Source organism: Anabrus simplex, chromosome 1, assembly GCF_040414725.1.
Source record: "Anabrus simplex isolate iqAnaSimp1 chromosome 1, ASM4041472v1, whole genome shotgun sequence".
Taxonomy (NCBI): Eukaryota; Metazoa; Arthropoda; class Insecta; order Orthoptera; family Tettigoniidae; genus Anabrus; species Anabrus simplex.
In genome coordinates this window covers 768,757,216-768,784,095 of record NC_090265.1, presented here as the reverse complement: position 1 = coordinate 768,784,095, position 26,880 = coordinate 768,757,216, and the positions used below count along the sequence as shown (strand labels likewise).

At 40.9% G+C, this 26,880-nt stretch overlaps 1 protein-coding gene across 1 annotated transcript in view; it reads right to left on the bottom strand.

The window, feature by feature from the left end:
- The window catches only part of LOC136857505 (terminal nucleotidyltransferase 5C), a 495,888-nt gene that overhangs the window by 169,679 nt on the left and 299,329 nt on the right, over positions 1 to 26,880 (bottom strand). The window lies entirely within an intron of this gene.

The following is a 26,880-nucleotide window of genomic DNA, read 5'->3' as shown; positions in this document are numbered from 1 at the left end:
AGATTACGAGGTGTCGTGTGGTCAGAATGACGAATCCTCTCGGCGGTTATTCTTGGCTTTCTAGACCGGGGCTGCTATCTCACCGTCAGATAGATCCTCAATTGTAATTACGGAGGCTGCCTGAACCTCGAACCAGCCCTCAGATCCAGGTAAAAGTCCCTGGCCTGGCCGGGAATCGAACCCGGACCCTCCGGGCAACAGGCAGGCACGCTACCCCTACACCGCGGGGCCGGTCAGTGTATAATTAAAAACCGACATAATTGTGTCGTCTTGATTTTTAAATGACATTATAAGCACAGCTGTCCTCTACATTTTCAGAGTTTAAATTGACAACGACAGACAGATTTTGAGCATAATGTGCTCTACAAAAAAAATGTGCCTTAAAATGACAAAACAATATGTTTACATTAATGAGATAGTTTGACCAGTAGGCATGCAGTCAGCGACTCAACGCAGAGTGGTAACCTGACACCCTGAAAGAGCCAACAGCCCCCCACCGATCCCTCAGGGAAGGAACAACCAGGCAAGTAGCGTTTAGGTGCGGCCTTGTAGATCCCGTGGTCCAGAATAAAGGAGAGACCCGTCGAAGGTTACGTGATATAAAGATAGTCTCAGCACCTCCAGTATGAAGTGATATTGTGATTATAGGCGGGAAACTGTTGAACAAGATGATGATTTTGACATTAATTTTGTATACTGTTTATTCACCTCATGATCTTATTAAGACAGCAGCGAGCTGACGCTGAGTTAGAAGCACTTTTCTCAGATATAATAATTGAAGTTACAATGTTTCTCTAGTCCTAGAAAAAGCGTCTGATAATGTTGATTGGACCAAGCTATTTGAGATTCTGAAGATGATCGGGATCAGACACCGGTGAAAGTTATTACCTATAATCTGTACAAAAATCAGTCTGCAGTGAAAAGAATCGAAGGCTTCGAAAAAGAGGCAGCAGTGCAGAAAGGAGTGAAGCAAGGCTGCTGTTTGTCCGCTCTCCTTTTCAATGTTTACATAACTTACAACAGGCGATAAAGGAAATCAAAAAGGCATTTGGAAAGGGATTCACAATCCAAGAAGAAGAAATCAAAACCCGATGTTGCAGATGATATGTTATTTTATCTCACTCTGCAAAAAATTTGGAGAAATTACTAAATGGTACGGGCACAGTCTTGAGTAAGGAGTACAAGATGAAAAAATAAGTCCAAAACAAAAGTAATGGAGTGCAGTGGAACAAAGTCAGGTGATGGAGGTAATATAAAATTAGGAAATGAAGTCTTAAAGGAAGTAGATGAATATCGTTATTGGGTAGTAAAATAACTAACGATTGCAGAAGTAAGGACGACATAAAATGCAGAGTAGCACAAGCAAGGAAGACCTTTCTTAAGAAAATAAATGTGCTCACTTCGAACATTGATATAGGAATTGGAAAAATGTTTTTGAAGACTTTAGTCTGGAGCGTGGCATTGTATGGAAGTGAAACATGGACGATAACTACCTCAAAAGGAAAGAGAATAGAAGCTTCTGAAATGTTGTGTTACATAAGAATGCTGAAGGTGAGATGGACAGATCAAATAAGGAAAGAAGAGATACTGAATCGAATTGGTCAGAAGAGATCGATTTGGCGAAATTTAACGAGAAGAAGAGATAGAATGTTACGGCACATCTTATGACGTCCAGGACTTGTTCAGCTGTTTTTTAAGGAAAGTGTAGGCGGGAGGAACGGTAGGGGTAGACAAAGGTATTAATATGACAAGCAGATTAGAACATAATGTAGGATGTGGCAGTTACATAGAAATAAAAAGATTAGTACAGGATAGGGTGGCACGGAGGGTTGCATCAAACCAGTCTATGGACTAATGACTCAAGCAACAACAACGTGGGGATCCACAGGGGGTGCCATATATTTTGTTGATAAGTTCGTCTGAAAAAATATTAAATGCGAGGAATACGCGCTCATTCTTTTCTTGAGCGACTGTACATCTATCTTCTGAGGCCAGTCACCACTCTGATGCCGTGCTCGTGTTCAAATGCAATACCGAACAATACGTTTTAAATGACAAAAGAACAAAACCCTTGGCCTGCCTGCTGTCCGATGCCTCTCATATCATACGGCTCCTCAGTTGGTCTTTCGAGGCTGAATGAACTCTAGTCCAACCCTATCCAGAATGAAAACCCTTAGACAAGTCAAGAATCAAACCTGGTCCCTCCGGATGACAGACAAGAACTGAAAATGTAGGCCAATTCCGATAAGTTTCAAGTTACCGAGCGATGTGGTTAAGCAGAATAGGTCGTGTAGCATTCGGGAGATGTCGGGTTCGAACCCCATTTATCGTCAACCCTGAAGGTGGCTGTCCGTGATTTACAATCTTCAAGTTTTTACCTGTGTGATAATGCTCTGTGTTTCAAGAGGTGATGCAGCTACCTTAAAGCCCTCCTACCAAGAATCATGAGCTAACCGCTCCACTAGGAGGGGACGGTGTATGAGCTGTACCGGTCAGAGGGCCTTGCAGTCACGTCCACTTGCGATGGCGATTGAACCGCGCTCTTATCACCACGTACTCGATACAGAGTGACGTGATTAAACCTTCAGGTGGATTCTCTGCAATGCATGGGATAATCAGCCCTCCTTTACGACTCCCGTCCCAGGCCCAACACGTATGGGTAGAACAAGACTTGACCTAGAAATATTAAAGCGGGCAATCCAGCCTTCCCAGTACCCATGCTTTTTAATAATGAAATGGTACGAGTGATTATTACAGCCGGATGCAGCCCCTGCGTTTGCCTTATTGACGTGATGCGTGGTGCACAAGCTGCATGAATATTCGGGTGAACACTAAGGTGCAGTCCTGAGTCGAGGGAGTTAACCTTTCACCCAGCCGGAAATAGAACCCGAGACTTCGACAATGGCCAAACTCCTGCTCTCCAAGTATGATGAAGTATCTCAACTTGTATACCTCCTTAGCGGAACCGGGAATCGAACCCGACGACACCAGCTAATAACACTAACCGTTACACTACGGAGGCGGACTTGAACTACGATGAAAGCCATGAGTCTAAAAGAAATAAATTTGACAGAGTAGAATGTATCAAATGACCTGATAGGTCACAAATTTCATTTTAATTTGGGTGCTCGTAGAGCATGACTTGTTTGTACGTTTGGTTCACTTTATGACATTGTAGTCAGTGCATTTTTTTTTTTTTTTTTGAGAGCGAGTACATGAGAGTCCCGGGACGAAAACTATGCCCTCTACTCATCTGTTTCCGCGACATAGCTGATGAGTCGGAAAATCTCCATCATGTGCACTGGCGGGGGAAAAACAATATGTCGTGAAGAAGAAATATTTCTCCACGTCGCTACACTGTTAAAAATCAAATAGTCGGGTCGGAGTAAAGTTGAGCGAAGAAGAAATTGTTTAAGAGGTAGGGAGCTTCCTTCTTAACAAACGGGCCGTTTCAGGGGGGGGGGTTAATTTTGAATTTTGAATTTGGCAGGTTCAGTTATAAAGGAAAAAATGAGGCCGAAAAAGGGGGCGTTACCAGTTAAAACAAGTCATAAGTTAGCCAAGGGCCGCGAGTGTTCGGCTTCTTGGTTCTTACGACCTGTTTTAAGAGTAGGATGCCAGGGTCGGCAGACTGACTAAGGAGGATTCTAGTTTTAGCCGCCTTAACTATTTTATATATCTGAGTTCTAACAAGAGGGATACGTAGTTCAGTTCGTATCCTCCTGTTAGACCGCAGAATTGGTGCATTTGTTATTCGGCGGAGGGTTTTATTTTGAAAGCGTTGAAGGGTTTGCATATGTGTTTTCGGAATATAGCACCAGGCCTCACAGCCGTATAGGAGTATAGGCCTGACACATGCCAGGTATAGGCTTCTCTTAATACACTTAGAGATGTACCTATTCCATAGCAGGGGTCTCAGGGCTGCCACCCTTGCCGTAGCACGCTGTAAGGCCTGTTTTATATTCAGTTTCCACGTTAGCCCGCGGTCTAATGTGAGACCTAGGTATTGAACAGATTTAGACCGAGATAGGGGGACATTATCAATAGTAAGACGGCCAAATTCTAGGAAGGCGCTTGGTGAAAACAATTGCCTGCGTCTTGGCAGGATTAATTTTCACCTTGTTCCTTACGCACCACTTCCAGAACAGTGATATCCATTTTTGCAGCGCTCTGAGGGCATAGTTATTTCTCTGTTGTGTGGTATAAATGGCTATGTCATCAGCGTACTGCTGGACCTCGACACCTTGCAGGGTGGGAAGATCGTTCACATATAGGCCGTATAATATCGGGGAGAGGACTCCCCCTTGGGGGACTCCGGCTGGGAGGGCCCTTGGGGTCGATTTCTCCCCCTCACAGGAGACATAAAAGCTCCTATTAGTTAAGTAAGATTGAATAATTTTGACCAAATACGCTGGGATTTTGTAAGTTTCCAGCAGTTTCACAATTAAATTTTCGTGCCAGACAGTGTCGAAAGCCTTTTCAACATCAAAAAATACTGCCGGCACGCTACGGCGTATACTGAACGACCTTGTGACGTATTGGACTAGGCGCAACGCCGCAACAGAGGCACTGCGCCTGGACCTGAAGCCGAACTGCTGGGGTCGCATAATCCTACGCGGGTCCAAGTAGGCAGTGAGCCGCGTAAGAAGAAGTCTCTCGAATATCTTAGAGATATGCGATAACAAGGTGATCGGGCGGTAATTTTGTGGGAAAAGTCTGCCCTTCCCCGATTTTGGAATAACGACCATCCTCCCCGTCTTCCAAGTCCCAGGGAAGTAACCCGTTTTCATACAAGCCGAAAAGATGGATGCCAAAAATAATAGTGCCTTATAAGGCAGTGATTTGATTTTTTTATTCGATACCTTGTCATCTCCGGGAGACTTGCTCTCATTTAAGCCCTTGATGACCCTGCGGACCTCTTGAGGCTTTACGTCAGGTATGTCATTGTCAGGTCTTCATTGTCGTTTGAACGTTTAGGCTTTTCTGTGTATCTCACGGGTTAGTCGTTCGTTTTCGTCGTCGTCAACGTCAGAAATGTCGTGAGTTATACATTGACTCTCAACTGAGTCAGCAAAGGCCTCAGCTTTATCATAAGGGGAAAATACTAAGCCTTGGCTGCCGTGAATAGCACGCCTAGGGAGGGAGGGGGGGGGGGGGGTTGGTCAGATTGCGAGTGATCCGCCAAAATTCGCGATCTGACTCGTTTTCAGAGATATTACGGCATAGTTCCTCCCATTTTTCAATCTTTCTCTCGAGTAGTCGAATACGTATCTCCCGAGCTAGTTCGAGGTATTCAGCGAATGCTCTCTCCTCAGTTGGTGGCTATCCGTGACTGAGAAGCATTCATTCATTTATTCATGCATGCATGACAATTTAATTCGGTCATGGAATCATTCATTAAAAATAACTCATTCAGGCATTTATATACACATATGTATAGTGTCCGTGAAAATGGAGGAGAACTCTGTACAGACTTATGACAAATAAGTAAATTTCGTGAATTATTATTATTATTATTATTATTATTATTATTATTATTATTATTATTATTATTATTATTATTATTATTATTATTATTATTATGGACCCCGCAACGAGACGCAAAACCGCTACTTGGCGGGAGATTGCATCCGCCGACATTGTCAGTGATGACAATGTGACCAGCACCATTGTCGCGCGTACTCAAGTGCGCGGGATTTCTCGCGATATAGTCAGTGCAACGTGCTGAACCGTATTTAACCCTATTTCCAGTGCTTCCAGGATAAGAATAGTTGGAGCGTCTGGAATAGGTATTGGGGAGTCTTTGAAAGGGAACAAATTTCGCCTGAACGAGGTTTGACTAGGGAATTTTACTAGCTCGTAAGGAGAGGAGAAGGAATGCTTAGGGCATGCAGTATTGTATGGTTGGTACGAAGGGAGGTGGGGGTTAGGGGGAGGAGTGGCTGGTAAGGGGCTGTCTCTGGATTTAGGTCCGGTTAATAACAAGTGCTATGATTGTTTGAAGTAGTTATATGGTGGATGGATGTGGAGGGTGGTGGGAGCAGCCAAATATGGACGTCGGCGAGTTCCCATTGGCTGATATTTGTCACCTAGTGCTCCATACTGCCAGCGTATTCAACTTGACGGAGGTAGAAAGATTGGTTAGGGAAGATTTCATCGAGGCTCGACCCAAGGATAGGCTGAGTTATGTGCAGAAGGAAATAAAGAAGGCAATGGATCGAGAGGGAATTTTAGATACTGCAGCGGATGAAATTAGGGTTACCATATTCTGAAACACCAAAATGAGGACACCCTCAACACGCATGTAGGACTGCTGAATCCCGAATTAAACGTTATTGGTCGTCAAATAGCTATATTTATATAGGAAACAAACAAAATACATCGACATAACTACATTTTAGAGCCCATGTCCCATGGGTATTTCTCACTGGACTGAATCTTTTTTAACAGTTCCTTTTGTTGACACAAAATGTTTTTGCAATTCACATGTCTAAAATTAAATTTTACCATTGCAATATCTTTTACAGAATCAACTGTCAGTCTATTTCGCTCATTTGCCCACTGTGGCTGTATTAAGGAGAACAAGTGTTACGGACTGGCACTGCAAAGAACTGCGCAATAGTTCTTCGCTATTACACGACTCAGTGTACTTGCACCATTTCTTCCGGTTTGGTTCACTGGGTGAAGAATATGTAATTCAATGAAGATGCAACTGGATGAATACACTAGTTCGCTCGAGTCTATACGTGTATCGCACAAACATAAATTGTTAAATAAAAACTGGAAGGAAAAAGAAATGTCTCTAAGCTTGCTTGAAAGATTGATGCATCGATCGTAAGCGAAAAACAAACTGTGTAATTCAATAATCGATAAACAAAAATATGCGTATGAAAAGTTTGTGATAAACCATGTAAAATATATCACGTAATGACATGAAAGCGCAGAGAAATGTCTCTGACGAAATTCTGTGAAAGTGCTTAAGATTTAAGATATATTTATTCTTCCTCAAATGACTGAGGTTGCCAAACCGACAAAGAATATCATACAATTTAAATTATGTACAGAGTACAGTGTAAAAACAATCATTCTATTGATAATGTACAAAAAACGAAGAAACAGCAGATAAATTACTTTAAATGATGTAGTCAAGTGGATGGAGCGTAGAGGTGATGCCTCAAGATTGCTATCGAGGCTTTCAATTCTTGTATGCCTCAGCTCACGGTGGTCTCATTCGTTACACCAAAGTGTCGTAAGTAGCTGACTCTACTTATGCATATTGTGAAAATTAAATTAATTAATATACAAAAACATACAACTTGTTGACGATACGAAATGGAAATAAATATCAAAATATCTTGCTTCCCAAAATTTAAAAAATGCGGACATTAGCAGAAATTGTATACATGTACGCGAATGTTACATTAAATGTCGAAAATACGGACATGTCCGCATAAATGGGGACGTATGGTAACCCTAGATCATTAGTGTGGGCAAGCTTCGACGATGAGGATGATGATGTGGAGGACACAGATAGCTAGGTGAAATAGAAGGAATCGAACTCTTTGTCAAGCGACTGAGGGTTTGGAGTTGTTTCACTGGTGATTAATGAACCTCAAGAATTTGAATTTGTTCGGAAGTGCATTTGTTTTATGTCACATTTATGAATTTCTTTCAGTTCGACACGGCAATAATTTCTGTATCTCCACAATGAACAGGAAACTAGTTGTTTATGTTATCAAAGACCGTGTAAAAGTAACTACTATGACTGCGAAGGGTAGGTGTGAAAGTAATGCGTAAATCGTAACAATTAACACGTAGTACGGTATCAGTGTAATACATAGCTATGTAGTGAGACAAATAATGGATATCCAGGAGTCTATTCCCTGTCTGGTGAGTACAGCTGCATCATCCAACTAGAATGTGTTTTGCGCTTTTAATTGTTTGAAAGTATGTTATAGGTAGTGAAAACGAATACCAATGTAATCTGCATAGTTTTCATGTGTAAATCTTTATTCATGTAAATACTGATGCATTTATAAATATACTAGCTGATGTACCCGTGCTTCGCTACGGAATTCTACATTGTATACAGAATTCTAGGTTAGGTAGTGTACACGTTGTGTGCAAGGTTGTATTAAATTGCATAGCACTTAACTTTACCCTAGAAACGCGACGGGGAAGTCACCAAACGTCTTTTCTCATATGAAGACTGGGTTATGGAATCTTCATTGTACCGGTAATGGTAGGCTCCCTTGCCTACCATCAGTCACAATCAGGTTGGGGAGCTTTCATTATAATGGCAGACACTCTCCACCTGCCTTTTTACATCCTCAGAAAGACCGTCTTAGTAGTTTTCCCAACGGAAATGAACATAGGTCATTACAATGACGTCAGTAGGAATGGTACGATTAAAAGCAATGCTTTCTATGAAATACTCGATCAATTGAAAATCCACACATTTTCTCACTTTCAACGAACAGTACTATGCTGCCGATCTAACAGTCCAAAGTTCCAGAACTGGAATGACCAGCCGCAGACAGCCGTGATCCGTGAACACACTTCGTCTTATTTCGGCCGGGTGGGGGTGTCGAATAGTGGAGACTCCCAGGGCAAAAACTATGCTCTTTTACTAATCTGTTTCCTAGGAGTACCCGATGAGTCGGAAAATCTCAGTTCACTACAAAGGCGGCGGAAATATCTGTCTGACTTGGAGGTAAATTTTTCCTCCAAGCCAGAGGAGAAATCCCCTCTTCACTGCTAATTTGGAATACAATGATGTAGAATTTAATTAAACTGAAGAAGAAGCTTTTCTTAAGAAACGCCTCTTTTCAGGGTTGTATTTTGAGTTATTCAGTGAATTGTGGTAATTTGGAATAGGCCTAAATTGTAATTCTAGACCAGGCCATACTACTACTACTACTACTACTACTACTACTAATAAGTGAGCCTCTGCCTTAAGTATGAACACTGCTCATTCAAACCAGAGCGTCAGAGTAGTGATCCAATAGCTGGAATACTATGATGAAACAGTCTGTTACGTACCGGCAGTATCAGAAAATGTATGAACCAGAGGAATTGGCATGCTAAAGAAGAAAGTTCTGCAACTCCCCTGCTATTTCCCGCCAATATTCAGTCAGGCTGTTATACTCGTTACGCAGCAGTATTCCCATCTATCTGAGTTGAGCGGCAGCATAAGAGACAAAGAACATCACAACAAACAATGGTCAATGTAATCTTATTGCTGATCAACGTTATGCGCTTTCGATATTGTAGGCCTTCAGATTTAGTTTTCTTCCGGCTCTGAAATACCACTCTAGTCGGTACAGTAAAACTGAATAAAACATAAATGATCGGGAATTGTATTCTCTATAATTTTGTTTTGTAGTTCTTTTTGATATGACCAATAACATAGGTATTTAAAAATTAAATTTTAGGCGCCTTCCCCTAAACTACAATTTCAACCAGGGTGAATAAAATTGTTTACAACTTAGACTGTAGTTTCTTCTTCTTCGACTCTATATACCGACTTTCATTAAATTCTGTTCACCCGTTTTCTCGTGATGCGTGTACAGACAGACAGACAGACAGACAGACAGACAGACAGACAGACAGACAGACAGACAGACAGACAGACAGACAGACAGACAGACAGACAGACAGACATTACGGAAAAGTAAAAAAAATGCATTTTCTTGTTACTGTGGACATGACCGATACAGAAATACCATTCTTTTCAAATTCTGAGCAATGTACAGACAAAACTCTGATTTTATATATATAGACTAATATCAACAATGAGCATATTGCAAGCCTGAGTGTGGTCCACGGTATTTACTGTTTATCGTTCGAATCAGCTGATGTGACACACGGCAAGGCAGCTTAGCTGTTCCAAGTTCCCGCCGTATGTGTCACGTTCATACTATAGCTACACAGAAGACGTGAAAAATGTAACGTTCCCGCCGAATGTGTCACGTTCATACTTTAGCTACACAGAAGACGTGAAAAATGTAACAAAGCGACACAATATAATTTAACATGGCTCTTTTTTAATGAGAGGACTTCCCTCGTTTCTTTACGGTAAGATAAGTCCTGCATCAACCTTCCTTGAGCACGAAAACCAAAGTCTGTGATCTAATATGTCCTAACGCGCTTCAAAGTTAAGAAAGAGCGTGCCCCAGAGTAGCTGGTGACACGAGCCCTTCGTGCCATCGGAAGAACTACAGGCTATCAATGTTTGTATATATTTTCTCGTGATCCCTTTTGCGAAGAAGCTGACACAGGTATGACAAAGTCGTAGTATTCTACTCAACCTCGATTAGAAGTTGCAAATAAAATTTCATATCTAAACATTCATCGAATAGGGTGGAGTGCAGATAATTGTAAGTTGTTCCTAAAAACGAAGTCGATAGTAACGCGGTGTTTACCGAGCTCGATAGCTGCAGACGGGCGATCGAGAGTTCGAACCCGACTGTCGGCAGCCCTGAATATGTTTTTCCGTGGTTTCCCGTTTTCACACCAGGCAAATGCTAGGGCTGAACCTTAGTTAAGACCACGGCCGCTTTCTTCCCACTCCTAGTCCTTCCGTGCCCCATCGTCGCCATAAGATCTATCTGTGTCGGCGCGACGTAAAGTAACTGTAAAAAAAATGCAGTTTTTATTTTCGCTATTGCGTGCACTGCAAGCTTATCTCGTAATGCTTTCAAAACTGCATGAAGTCATTCATGTATTCGGGAAAACTGACAAGAAAAGAATACTGGCACTCGTAATGCCACAATGTAGCGTTATTGCTAAAATATTCATCTTGTCTCTGTTTTACCCAGAACCTTTCAGAAGTCGTTGAGATACAGCAATGAAAGACGAGATTGTACGCGCTTTGTGTGAGTCAATTCGGCCGCGTTGTGTTGTGGAGCGCGGGGAATATTCGGACGTTGCGTGCTTCCAGGACGTACTGGTAGCAGAGAAAGCGTAAAAAGAACAAGACACTGGGGCGTCGGTAGTGGTGTGCTCACAGCTCGTACGTACTAAACATTGTTATGATTCAAATAATCATAAAGTGGACGTGATCAGTATAATCTTCATTTGAGTTCTACCTGTTAGAGAAGCGTTTAACCATCATCATCATAATTGTTCCGAGGTATCTGTGGAACAGCAGAGGTGAAAGAAGGTGCGGGCGGGAATAGGTCTCAACTTACGAAATTAAAGTTAATTTAAAACTTTAACAAAGGTTATATTTTCTTTTCAAGATAATTAAATAACAGAATATAACAGGTACCAAGTAGCAGATCAACAAATTAACAAACTACAATTTTAGTTCATTACAAAATTTGGGCTTCGAGCCCGACACTCACGAACCTTGAGCTATAAGCCCAACTTTACCTATATACCAAGTTCAAACAAAGGGGCAGAAAACCCCAATCATGCCAAGGAGCACTGGCTCCTGATTACCATATTAAGCCTCCTCGAGGCACACAGAAACCAAATTTAAGAAAGAGCAAACCCGCTCTCAAGATTCAAGCCCATCAAAGGCCACAACAAACTATACTTCAAACTGCCCTCAAGGCATACCAAGAACAGGGGTAATAAATACCCAACCTACTGGGCCTATTCAGTAAAGAAGCAGGTTAATTACATGGCCCAAAATACCAACTTGACTGGAGGCGTAACTTGCACTCCTAATACACTTTTAAAACCTACTTGGCACTAGGCCGCATACACAAGGGCTAATCCCATACTAAAGAGGTGACTTGTATAAGAGGACTTTATTACATTAAGAAAGGAAGAAACGGTTGTGAAAACAAAGTCACCTCAAAACAATAGGAGTGGGAGCTCGAGAGGGTTTAGCACTCTCTATCCCAATTTATAGTTAAAGAGACGAAGTTTTACCAAGTGTCTATTACATTTTAAAGATAGGTTACATGAGAAAAGTTTCGAACCTGCCCCGAGGGTTAAACTGCTGAGCTAGCGAGAAATGAAGTTATTAAATGGCCATTACCTTATGGATGAACTGCTGCCCGAAGAAAGAGGCGCTTCCCGCCCCCTGCTACATAATCACACTAGGAGAGATGTTACTGAAGTGGCGAGGAGACCAGAAAATCAGCAGTTTATATACCCTCGCGGAAAATTCGAGACGTTTCATGAATGATTACAACCCGCCCATAAATTTGTATTGGTCGGCTAAAGATTACAAGTCAAAACTGAAGAAGACATCTAGGATTGGTGGAAAATTAATTACAGAAATTACTCATTGGTCAAATTCAAAACTGGCGGAAAGAGAAGGGTTATACTGCCAACCCAAACAATGACTGAAAGAAATTTAACAAAGAACAAACTTATGAATACCAAATTTCTTCAAAAAAAGGTTCCTTCACTTCGCACTAGGGTGCACAATTGTAGTTCTTAAGTAGTGCCATCTAGAAGAGAATGTTCACACTTCTTACTACAGAGCAAACAAATACAAATCGAAACAGACATAGTTCAGAACACTTCAAAATTTACAGTAGAGACATTTTCCGAGAAACTTTTGAGTTAATACAGATTGTTAAAGTTCAGGCTTCCTCCTGTAGAGGGATTTCAACTGGCGCAATATTTGAATTCGCGGCGTGGAGGTGTACCGCCCGGTACAATAATAATAATTATTTTCATACAGCACATATTTATTACTAGCAGAAGTACCCGTTCTTCGTACGGGTTATCAGAAACTGACTTTAGTTACTCATACTATCGGTGTGACTGACTTTATTAGATATTTATATCACTGGTGTATTTACTTAATTACGTAGAAATTATTTGTCATGTTTGGAATTATAGTGTATCTTCTTCTTCTTCTTTTCTTCATGGGGCCTCTAAATATTAGTTCCTAATTAGCGTCGACCTCTAAGATCTTTTGCTACCATGTTTTTCCTTCATTCCCACCTAGATATACCTGCTCCCTTCACAAAGCTGCAGGTTTAGTGTAAGTATACTTTCGGCAGATAGTACCACAAATATAAATATTATTGAATGTATTTGTTTGACCCGACATTTCATAACTATTACAAATGATAAAGGAAATACGCGATGCATAAAAGAAACTACTATAATTATCGAGAATTATAATTCTCAGAGCTTGTCACTCATGTCGCACATCATATAATGAATCTGAGTATAAATGTTGAGAATTTTTTTTTTTTTTCAAATAATGGGCGCACCATCTTGACAATTGTGTACAGTATATAGGTTTCATGGTTACAATGATCGTAAAAGTGGACCAAAATATCGGCACTATTAACATCAGTGATCCTACTACTCCATGATTTGATAGAAAATAGTTTAAACTACATGTAACAGACTCCGCAAAATGCTGAAACCTAAGCCAGTACGTAAAAACGGAGGCCCGTCGGCAACCGCTGGTCGCTGTACTACGGAGATCTCCGGGGCTATTGTTTTTATACTTCACTCCCTTTCCATCCCCCTTCAAAGGAGTGCTATGAGCGTCTTACACAACAGTTTATTTTTTCCAGATAGTTAATCATATGTGTATCAATTTTGGTCGGCAGCTATGCCCAAACGTACATGCATAATCTAGCTGCTGTAGAAATCCTGGACCGGGCGAGTTGGCCGTGCGCGTAGAGGCGCGCGGCTGTGAGCTTGCATCCGGGAGATAGTAGGTTCGAATCCCACTATCGGCAGCCCTGAAAATGGTTTTCCGTGGTTTCCCATTTTCACACCAGGCAAATGCTGGGGCTGTACCTTAATTAAGGCCACGGACGCTTCCTTCCAACTCCTAGGCCTTTCCTATCCCATCGTCGCCATAAGACCTATCTGTGTCCGTGCGACGTAAAGCCCATAGCAAAAAAAAAAAAAAAAAAAAAAAAAAAAAAAAAAAAAAAAAAAGAAATCCTGGAGTTGACGTTGCCATGGTTACGGCCGTTCGTTTCTTTATCCGATTCCTAGAGCAGGGGTAGTGTGGTTCCAATATCTCCATAACGGTTGGTTTTAGGGCCTTCAAACATGGTTTTCGAACCCGAAGGGTTTACCGAGTTTTGTTCTTTGCGTCAAGGGGCTTAAAATGAGCTTTGTCTCGTCCTTGTACGACAAATTCGATTTCGTCTATATTAGCCTATTATTTTAATATTTTTATATATTCCCCCGTCTCCCCCCAACCCCCTCAAATTGTTTTGAAAATAAAATACAGCCCATATTACTCAATGGCAATGTATCTTTCTACAGGTGAAGTAATTTTTAAAATCGGTTCAGTAGTGTTTAAGTCTATCCGTTACGAACAAATATACAAATTTTTCCTCTTTATATCTAATATTAGTATAGAAGTATAAATTACATCCCTACACATACGGTTGCCGTCAGGAAGGGCATCCAGCCGTAAAACAGGGTTTAATCCACATGTGCTACACAGCACGCGCAACCTCACAGGTGTGGATAAAGCGATAGAAGAAGAAGACACTCATTTTTAAAAAGTTCACCCGCTTTTTTATTCTTTTCACCCCCTTAAGTGGATTTTCCAAAAAGAGTGTGTTCATTTTAAAAAATAGATTCCAAGTACAAATTTTAAAGTCTGTAACATCTTCTTTTATTTAGATATATGTATCCTCATATAAATAATTCAACTCCTTCCTCACTTTCTTTCACCCCGCCCCCCTTAAGCGGATTTTCTGAAAACGAATATTTGTGTTCTTTTATTTTTAAAGAGGATTCCAAATATCAATTTTCATGCCTGTAACATGTTAAGTTTTTGTGATTTATTGTAGATAATTTCGCTGCTGTAGAATCCTGGAGCTGACGTTGCCATGGTTACGGCAGTTCATTACTTTATCCGATTCCTATAGCAGGGGTAGAGTGGTGCCAATATCTCCGTAACGGTTGGTTAGGGCCTTAAAACATGGTTTTCGGGCCCGTAGGGCTTACGGAGTTTTGTTCTTTGCGTCAAGAGGATTAAATTGAGCTTTGTCTCGTCCTTATACGACAAATTCGTTTTTTCCTATATTAGCCTATTATTTTTATATCTCCCCCTCGTGCCCCCCACTTCGAATTGTTTTGAAAATAAAATACAGCCCATGTTACTCACTCGCAATGTAGCTTTCTATAGGCGAAGAAATGTTTAAAATCGGTTCAGTAGTTTTTGAGTCTATTCGTTACAAACAAATTTTTCCTCTTTATAATATTAGTTTTCAGTGCCGACTTAATGTAATCTTTAATTTTTTCAGTTGTCGAACGTAAAACACCAACATACCTGGGAAATAAAACATATAAATAACAGAATTCCATGCTTCATTCTACTAAAGGAGGGATGGCAAACCTTTAGCGACTAGCATGTCAGTTAAGGTCTTGTTTATTACTTGTTTACCGTCTAGTGTGCCATCGGTGATTTTCCTTTAAAATCATCATGAAACTCCCCTCATTTGACTTCGTTTAGATATTAAGAGTGCATTACATATAAATCCATTCGACTGAGTGTTTCGTGATTTTATTTTGCAAACATAACTGAAAATTACATTTTTAAAAACAGGCTAATTTTAAGAATAAGATATATTTTTGCTTTAAACTATTAAAATTTGTAAATAATATGGTCATAGAATTAATTGTGACATACTTATTTATTAAAGCGTAATTGAAATATGCTATTTATTACATGTTAACAACATGCAGATATGTTAGTATGTTGTCTGACGTCCCACACAAGTGTTCGCGTGTCACCTAGTGGCACACTTGGTCATAGGTTCGCCATCCCTGTTCTAGAGCATCCTCAGATTCTCTTAAATCAGTGATTTATCATGCGTATATAAGTTTTTAAGTTGCGTACATTTGTCACTGATTATAAAAGTTGTTGATCACGGTTAATTGCTTTGTTTTTGCACCTGCACATCACAATCAGTGACAAGTTTTATACGCACGATAAATAACTATTTTGAAAGCATCTGAAGAGTTCTTGAGGGAAAGAAACAAGTATTTGTCTCACTAATAAAATGTTTTATTTTCCAGATGTTATAATGTTCCTTACATATTTTGTATTTTGTACTCGATAGTCTGCTGGTTAAGCTCCACTTCGGCCTAGGGATCCCGACACCGTGGCAGAGGACGGAGAGAAGTCCTGTATCCTCATGTGAGAGATCTGTGGTGACACACTCTACAGAGAGCTGGAACACGGATGGTAGCTTAGACCGCTGCATACGTTCTGGTGGGCTTTCAGTTCCCCGAGGTGGTGCAGCTCTTTACAGGTGAGCTGCATCTACTGTACAAGTCTTCCTGCCAATCTTAAATATCTGGCAGTACTGGAAATAGAACCAGGACCTCCGAGGAAGCAGTCAAACAGCACTAACCGTTATCAATCAATCAATCAATCAATCAATCAATCAATCAATCAATCAATCAATCAATCAATCAATCAATCAATCAATCAATCAATCAATCAATCAATCAATCAATCAATCAATCAATCGATCAATCAATCAATCAATCAATCATCTGCATTTAGGGCTATCGCTCAGGTGGCAGATTCCCTATCAATTGTTTTAAACGTTTTCAAAGAACTTGGAAATTTATCAAACATTTCCCTTGATAACTTATTCCAACCCCTCACTTCTTGTCTGTATACTATGATCTTTCCTACTTTTAAAGGTCCGCTCAAGCTTATTCATCTACTAATGTCATTCCACCGCCATCTCTCCACTGACAACTCGATACATACTTGTATCCTTACTCCCAAGCCTTCCCTGCCGAAAGTTACACTACAGAGGTGGATATAACTGCGATAGAGGGCGAGATAAAACATTCGGGAACGAGGTCTTTTCTCTACTAAGGATCAGAGCCTTTCACCAATTTGTACCAGTGCCTATTCAGGGAATATATTGTTTCCAATTTAACCATAGGCAGCAAAAATATAATTCTTATTTTCATACTGCTGTTACTTTCTGTCAGCACTGTAATACTGTATTCCAAACTACACTGACAGAAGAGGATGAATTATTTATCTGCTGATTTACACAAATGTTGTAGAATTCCTACAGTGAGTTTCTCTCATCGGTTGGCCGGCAGGCGCACCCACCTTATCGGCCTCTCATATACTCATCTCTTCCCGTTACACAGCCCAGCGGCAGCATGGGAATGCCCGCACTTCGCAGTTCAGGTTCATGCTCAGAACGTTTATTGTCGCTCCAACTGTTCTCCAGTTGTGAAGTTTTACTTCGGGGTATAATTCTCATAATACCTCCACATGTGTACACGGTAGAGGAAAGAACATTTATGTACGATAATTATGTGAAAACAGAGTCTTGCAGGGAAGTTTAGGCGATTTGTAACACAATTTTCAAGTGTACACCCTCCATACAGAGAGATCGAGCGGAAACTCGTAAACAAATTGAGAGGAACTGGTTCTTACTCGATAAGAAGCGAAGTGTTACAAAACGTGTTCTTAACGGGGAGAAAGTAAATGAAAGCGCAGAAAGATTAGAACATGCGCCTACAAAATCCTACAAAAATGATTATGGACAAGAAGCTAGGGTTTCGAAGAGCTACGAAAATGTAAAAATTGAAAACATACAAGGTAACTTCTTAATTACTAATTTTTTAAATTCGTATTTTCCTAATTTTAAATGTTATCTCATGTCATGCACGGATAATGTGAGCAAAGTGCTGTCCTTGTGTCGTGTACCGACCTCCCAAGGGCTCGAACCGGCGGACTGTCAGATGAACGGCAGCCAGGATTCGCAGCCGAGATTCGATCTTGGAATATCAGTGTCAGAGTAATAACCAGTAATACGGGACACCTTGTAGTGCCAGAACAATTGTATGGTAATTATATTAAGATTTAATAATTAGATGGAAGAAGAAGCTTTCAGTGAAGTTACAAGTAATGGAGAGCATTAGTCAGGCAGAGGGCTTGCGGAACGCGCCTACGAAAATATGTTTACAACAGCGGATGTTCGCTTGTTTGTGTATTGACAAGCAGAGTCTAATAGTCGGTACAGGAGCCGGCGGCTCGCCAACAAAGAGCACAGAGCTAGTACAGTTGTACTCTAGTAGAGACAAGGAAACAAAAGTGCAAGGAAAGGGACAGAGACAGCAGTGCCCAGAGGGCAGCACCTACTGAGACAATTACTTCAGAATAGTAACTGAGGGCGCCACCTACAAGGTGATCAGCTAGGTAACGCCCATGGGCCCAACCCCTAAGGTAGTGGGAAGGGACCGACCTTTGCTTCTAGGTGAGCAGATATAACCGTAAGCCAAGATGGCGCGGGGCTCTCTCTCGACTAGTAATTCGTACTCTTAGGACCAGGCTCTTCCGAGCAGTTAGTGGTGACAGTGAAGTTGTACTTACATGCCACAGGGCAGAATTCGAATTTAGCGCATATCCGTAGGTTAGACTCGTGAAGCAAGCTCTCGTCAGACCGACTTATTCAGAACCTGTAAATGAATTTATATATGGCGTACATAGTCGTCCTGGGTAATAAAGGACAGTGAAGCTAATTCATCTTTTATTTTGGGAGTTGCGGGACAGAGTTCGCACCTACAATTTACCTCCCTACTTTACCGCTCGGCAGGACAGGTAATTCGCCAACTCCAACGGCCTGGTGACTAACCAACTAGGACGTCTCACAGGACAGGTAGGTCACGACACTTGCTATGCCGCGGAGCGGGGAGTGATGAGTCAACGGGAGGCAGATAAGCTGAGCGCGCCTGCCGGCCAACCATTGAGAGAAACTCACTTTATCTTCCTTTTACAGCGTATATTTTGCAGGTCGATTACAACTACTCCACAAGCAGCAGCTACATTTACTTTTCCATACGTCACTCTTGAAAACAACACTCCAGTTCGCCGAGAGGGGTGGATATTACTAGACACTGGAGTTGAAACTGCGCCCTCTATACAAAAGTGTCGCCGAGAGATTCCTGTGATGTGCGGCAGTGACCTGCACTGTTGAAATAGGGGGAAGTACGTCGGACACACTTTCAATGTAATCGTTTACAGCGCTATGAAGACGTCGTGACACAGTCTACAGAAATAACTGAACGAACTGAAGTAGTTATTTTCCATGCGGTTGAAGATGATGATGATGATGATGATGATGTTTGTTATTTAAAGAGGCCTAACAGCTAGGTCATCGGCCCACATGCGGTTAAAAAGAGGCTGACCAATCATATTCATGTTACCCAAAATTTCAACATGAGCTTGAACGGGATGAAAACCCAGAAGCTCTTTGAGAGACAAACAGAAGGAAATTGTTTTTGGTCTTTCAGATGATGTGGCAGAATAGGTGCTTACTTGCCATGCGAGTCAATCATTTTACATTGGTCATGGACTCTGTTCACAATATAGAAAGGTTCCACAGCGATCAGAAATCCCATTTTTAATTGTTATCCTGGTGTGTTAACATGTTCTGTAATCCTTATTTACACGGACCTGGAATTATCCCACAAAACTGAGTTTGAAGATTTAAGACAGCAAAGGATGTGCTGAGCAAGAGAGGCTAAATACAATACCATGCGATATTCCAAATTGACTTTGTTAATAAAAGCATCCTAAGAAAGAAATGACCGGGGGAAAAAGGAATGAGGTATTGACTGAACAGTTTTAATTAAACCTACAAGTTGATCAACAATTTAAACCAGTTTTAACGAGGTACTGATCAAACGGTTTTCACTTTATAAATTGATCAAACATTTTTAACCACACCTTTGAAGTTTGATCGAGAGTTCTCAGTGTGATGTTTCGAAATGCCATGTCAGTTCTGTCTGAGAAATGCCTTTGATCAATTTATGCTGAAATATAAACTGGTAGACTTTGGTGGTGGTGTGAATGTAACTTACTCCTGTAAAATGTGACCCCTTGAAACTCTGAGATAATGTTTTTTATATAATATATTGTTACCTGAATTCTAACATTGTTCTCCATGAGCCTTACCTGCAACGAAAAGAAAGAAAGAAATTATTATCATCAATAAATAGTACATGGTAATGACCTACAGAATGTGAATAAGAGCAAAAGACATGACCTCAGCGACTCGTCTGGACAAACTGTTTCCGATATTCATTTATTGCATTTTGTGTAATTCCGTCTAGTAGCTTTCATCTTTCCTGTCCGCCCTTTGCTTCATTATAGACCCATGTTCAGCTTACAGTTCGACAGAAGGTGTTTCCTCATCTGTACAAGTGGCACTTGTTATTCCTATGAAACACTGTATATGTGAATGATATAAATCAGATGACGGCCAAAAACTCATCTGAGTTGGTGCAACAGTCAAACACTAGTTAAACCAACACCGTACCAGCGGACCAGGCAAATTGAAACACAGCAACATTGGACGTGGTCAGTACTTGGATGGGGGAGAGGAAATTGGAGAGTCAGTTCAGGCATGAAATTTGTGTTTCCAAATTAGACAGATAATGACGATGGTAAAAAATGCAATTTAATTTGTTTCAAACTGCTGATGTTCTTTGGCCAACGGATGTCTCCTTGGTTGCTAAGCGGTTCAGCCCCTATGACCTCACTCTCTTCCCGATGCGATAATCCACTTCTCCTTCTTTCGATATGATACACTAATTCAATAGATCGCACAGCTGTTCGTACCAGGCCAATGAACCACGATCCCACACCATCCAAGTCTACATTCAAACGTCAACGTGCGCGGCGGAATTTTGAACTCGTACATGTGAAATTCCCTATCGATACATAAAATACATCATTATTTTAGACCATTCAGTCTGCGAGCCTATGTGAATTAACTAAGAACCACCTGCAACTAGATCAGTGAGCTCACTGTCCACTTGCTGGCCAGGTTCATTAATGGTCTGACACCGTGGTTGGCCTGTTAGTAGAAAAAACTATCACCATCAGAATGTTGGCCGGCAGGATAGGAGAGGTGGTGATATAGCCTAAAATGTCTAATCACTAGATTCCGTGCCAAAAACCTGGATTTTCCGCAGTGTGCATAAGGAGTGTAGTACTAATATGGGATTAGAACATTCTTCAAGCATAAGGCTACTGGGAGGACAGGGGCCAAACTTTCATGATACATTCCTCACACGTTATACAGTCATGTTATTTCCACGTTAGAAGTCGTTTTCTACAACTCTACATTGATGATGGGAAACACAGGAACAGAACGCACCAGCATACCACTCTTCCTTACATGAAATCCGTTAGCACGGATACATGCATCCACCCGCAATTGCACTGAATCCCGTGGTCGCTCTCAAGTTCAGAGCCCCTGGTCCCCCTTTAGTCGCCTCTTCCGAGAGGCAGGGGATACCGTAGATATCTTCTCCAGCCCCCATTGACAAGGGCAAAAAGGACTAAGAAGGTGAAGACAGTGGCCTTAATTAAGCCCAGTATTTACCTGCTGTGGAATTGCGAAACCACGGAAAAACAAATTCAGGCTGCCTACTGGTTTTCTACAGCTAACGCAAATCAGAATCTGAAACCAATAACTTCAGATAATAGATATTATATGAACAGACGTGGGCCATTCCATCGAATTTTTCGCGATTAGCGAGTATGATAATCTGTGTGATCTTGGTATCTGTACTGTACCATGACGCTATCCCTAAAGTGGAAATATTAAGGTGATCGGAATAAATACAATGGCAGGCGGTGACATCAAACATAAGCATACATTGTCATAGAAATCCAGATTAGCTGGCCGTGTAAAAGACAAAGGAATGAGATTTGGATTATTAAAACGAGACAACAGTAGAAAAAATATGAACGACTATTTTATCGGCAATCCAAGTATTCAGACGTACAGTAATTCAGCCAAGAAAATAAAATTACATTACAAAACTGCAGAAAAGAAAAGGAAATACTAACCTAGAAGCGTATTAACGTATTAGCGATATCCATTCGCAAACAAGGAAAAAGAACACGCTTTTTCACGGAAAGTACAACTTAGAAAACACAATCGATCCGCACGGAGAAGTGTCCAAGCAGACCAGTCCATCCCAAAATCGCGGAGGAATTGAGATAGACTCTAAGTTTCTTGTTATTTTAAGATATTTATGTAGTTTGATAGAATATAATGTTGTTTGAAAGTGTAAAATAATTATTGTGCCTGATGTGATCGACGAAATCAACTTCTTTGACATGCCTAGCTCTCACGATTAACATAGGCTATGTGCCAATCCATGTATATTGAAGTAAGAAGTGACCGTAGTGTGAATGAATCCAAGTCATGCCAACAGTTTTTATACCATAGGAGAGCATTGCGATAATAATGCTAGATTAAGAAAACCCCACTTGAGAATTTATGTATGAATATCATGTTAGAATTAGGTATAGTAGTTAGTTTTTCATTGATTGAATGTCGTTACTGATGAGTCGGATGTAGACGTTCATCGGGGGAGATAAAAAGGATTAATAACGCACCAGGTTGAAAATGGGTGAACTCGTATCGCGCATCAAAGTCTTCTCCGGATCCCACGCTAAAAAAATACATCGCAACTGCAAGAACCCCTGAGAAGCTGGTTGGGAAATTCTGTTACGTTGACCTACCTGGACGAAGGAAGGGCGTAGTACTGATGTCATTATCCTGGAACTGAACAGGCGTATTACTCCGACAGGAAGGCAGTGGGCTAAACAACTGTTTTACCATATTGTCTGACTGGTCATCAACAACCACAAGAGACCCGCTGGAAAAAGTGTTCGACTTCAGTCCCCGGCTGACTGGTCATCAGCAAGCACAATATACCCGCTACCAACATGTTCTACTTCAGTTCCCGGCTGACTGGTCATCAACCCGCTATCAAAGTGTTCTACTTCAGTTTCCGGCTGACTGGTCATCAACAAGCACAAAATGCCCGCTACCAAAGTGTTCTACTTCAGTTCCCGGCTGACCGATCATCAACAACCACAAGATACCCGCTACCAAAGTGTTCTACTTCAGCTCCCGGCTGACCGATCATCAACAACCACAAGATACCCGCTACCAAAGTGTTTCTACTTCAGCTCCCGGCTGACCGATCATCAACAACCACAAGATACCCGCTACCAAAGTGTTCTACTTCAGCTCCCGGCTGACTGGTCATCAACAACCACAAGATACCCGCTACCAAAGTGTTCTACTTCAGTTCCCGGCTGACCGATCATCAACAACCACAATACACCCGCTATCAAAGTGATCTACTTCAGTTCCCGGCTGATTGGTCATCAATAAGCACAATATACCCGCTACCATAGTGTTCTACTTCAGTTCTCGGCTGACTGGTCATCAACAACCACAAGATACCCGCTATCAAAGTGTTCTACTTCAGTTCCCGGCTGATTTATCACTAACAAGCACAAGATACCCGCTACTAAAGTGTTCTACTTCAGTTCCTGGCTGTATGGTCAACAATAACCACAAGATACCCGCTATCAAAGTGTTCCACTTCAATTCCCGCCTAATTTATCATTAACAAGCACAGGATACCCGCTACTAAAGTGTTCTACTTCAGTTCCCGGCTGACTGGTCAACAACAACAACCACAAGATACCCGCTATCAAAGTGTTCCACTTCAATTCCCGCCTAATTTATCATTAACAAGCACAGGATACCCGCTACTAAAGTGTTCTTCTTCAGTTCCCGGCTGACTGGTCAACAACAACAACCACAAGATACCCGCTACCAAAGTGTTCTACTTCAGTTCCCGGCTGACTGGTCATCAACATGCATAAGATACGCGCTACCAAAGTGTTCTACTTCAGTTCCCGGCTGATCGATCATCAACAACCCACAAGAAACCCGCTACCAAAGTATTCTTCTTCAGTTCTCGACAGACTGATCATCAACAAGCACAATATACCCCCTACCACAGTATTCTACTTCAGTTCCCGGCTGACTGGTCATCAACAACCACAAGATACCCGCTATCAAAGTGTTCTACTTCAATTCCCGGCTGATTTATCACTAACAAGCACAAGATACCCGCTACCAAAGTGTTCTACTTCAGTTCCCGGCTGACTTGTCAACAACAACCACAAGATACCCGCTATCAAAGTGTTCCACTTTAGTTCTCGCCTGATTTATCATTAACAAGCACAAGATACCCGCTACCAAAGTGTTCTACCTCAGTTCCCGGCTGACTAGTCATCAACAAGTATAAGATACGCGCTACCAAAGTGTTCTACTTCATTTCCGGGCTGATCGATCATCAAGAAGCACAATATACCCGCTACCAAAGTGTTCTACTTCAGTTTCCGGCTGACTGATCATCAACAACCTAAAGAGCCCCGCTTCAAAAGTTTTCCACTTCAGGTTCGTTGGTGATCGTTCTCTAGCAGTACTCTTCGTACTGCTGGTGTCGACGAGGCATTCAGTTCCACTTCTATTTGGAATTATCGGGACGCTGTCCAATGTCATGTCTTCAGGCCTTAGTATTACTTGGCCGTTACGAGAGAATGGCCGGGGATTGGGTGTTTGCGGTGTTGCCAACCTGACCACAAATTCGCTATTATCACGGAGGATTAGAATCTTAAAGGGCAATTAGAAGTAAGGAACATTATAAGAGACAGGTTTAGTGTTGACTTGCAAATATAACACTGAGATTTGCGAAGCTGATCCTTCAGTGGTTGATATATAAGTGAAATACATGCGAAATATTTAAAGAGACGAGTTATGCTCCACGATTCATTTGACATATTTCTCTGTGCTGAAGTGGATGACCTTCACCAGATATCGCGTGATCATAGCGTCGGGAGACGACGTCCATCCACTACTGCTTATCCGTCCGAAGGTTATATCCCCTTCCACTTTCTTGAGGGAACCTACAAGTATACAGAACTATATCCTGAATAGAAAATGTAACAAGAGGGAACATTTCCGATACTGAGTGTACTTGTCAGTAGTAAATCGTGATACATGCTCTGGTCTCTCGAGATATTATGCAGCAGCAGTTCAGTTTTTAAAACACTGTTAGAATGTCCATGTCACTAATGAAAGAATTTTAAGGTTTAGGTCAATATATGTATGTGGGGACACGAAATGAAGCGTAATAAACAGACTTTGTTGCACCTTTTTGTGATATTACTACACTTCTCCCCTTTTTCCTTCTCTTTCATGTTTCAGCACTGCATCTCCAAATTTTAAAACTATAGACAGATTTTTATCTTACTGAACAGATTTTTAAAATTTTGTTTAAGCAGAAGTCAATAATAGTCAATAAATACACATTAAAATATATATTTTTTAAAACTGATAATTCACATTCCAGCAACAATGGAAACCTCAGCAAGAATGGCCAATCTGGAGCTGTGATACCAAAGTAAAATTTAAACAATGATCCTGCAACAGTTTAAACAAAGTTCATTTATATAGTACTGGCAGGAATTTAACCATTCCACTTACCGACTGTGTACTCTGTTGTTGGTCGTGTTTGTGTTTTATCAGTCCGGACAAGAACGTATTTTTTACATCACAAAATAATGCCCATGGTTAACGAGGAGAAGTTGTATGCATTTTCAGAAGAATTCAACATGCAGTTTATCGAAACTGATGGCATCATTCTTCGATGTGCCGTTTGCGAAGTAAATATCGCAAACGATGACAAGCAACCAATAACAATAAATCACTCCATGCAATACAGCAAACATAAAACATAGGTTATAAAGAACATTAAACTTCGAAGTCGAAACCTAAGCACACGCCTTCGCTTCACGATCTGAAAAGCAGCGATCATTGCAAGATTCTCGTAAAGGCCGTAAAGGCTTTCTATATTATTATTATTATTATTATTATTATTATTATTATTATTATTATTATTATTATTATTATTATTATTATTATTATTATTATTAGGTTTTTTCGATGAAACAGAATACTATCTGATCTGTAGCGAACTAAGTATTTCTAGGGCTAGGACAGAGAAAGTGAAACTGTCTGCAACCGAATAAGAGTAGAAAATCTCCAGGACGAGGAAACTAGACAGAAGTACATGGATATAATTGGTGAGAAGTTCCGAACAGTGGACAGAAAGCAGTTAATGGGGTGGCATACAGGGATGCTATAGTAGCAACAGCAAGGGAATTCCTAAGAACAACTGTGTGTAAAGATGGGAAAAAGCGAACATCTTGGTGGAATGATGAAGTGAGAGCAGCTTGTAAACGTAAATCGAAGGCGTATCAGAAATGGCTCCAAGCAAGGGCTCCTGTAGACAGGAAATTGTACGTAGATGAAAGAAACAGAGGAAACAAATACTTGCTGAATCCAAAAAGAAGTCGGGGGAAGAATCTGGTAATAACCTGGAAAGGCTAGATCAACCAGCAGGTAAACTTTTCTGCACAGTAATAAAGAAATTGTTATGAAGTAATTGTTGAGGAATGTGAAAATAGGTTTGTACCTTTGAAGGTGGTAAGGAATGGTAAAGATCCACAATATTATATCAGAGAAGTAAAGAGACTAAGAAGGAGGTGCAGACTGGAAAGAAATAGAGTTAGAAATGGCTGTGGAAGTAAGGAGAAATTGAACGAAATTACTAGGAAATTGAATCTAGCAAAGAAGTCACCTAAGGATGACATGACGGCAAGCATAACTGGCAGTCATACAAATTTTAGTGAAAAATGGAAGAGTATGTATAGTACTTTAAAGCAGAAACAGGTTCTAAGAAGAATATTCCAGGAATCATTAATGAACAAGGGGAGTGTGTATGCGAGGATCTTCAAAAGGCAGAAGTATTCAGTCAGCAATATGTAAAGATTGTTGGTTACAAGGATAATGACCAGATAGAGGAGGTGACTAATACTAAAGAAGTATTAAAATTTACCTATGACAACAATGACATTTACAATACGTTACAAAAGCTGAAAACTAGAAAAGTAGCTGGAATTGATAAGGTTATTTTTAAGTTGCTTTACGTCGCACCGACACAGATAGGTCTTATGGCGACGATGGGACAGGAAAGAGCTAGGAGTGGGAAGGT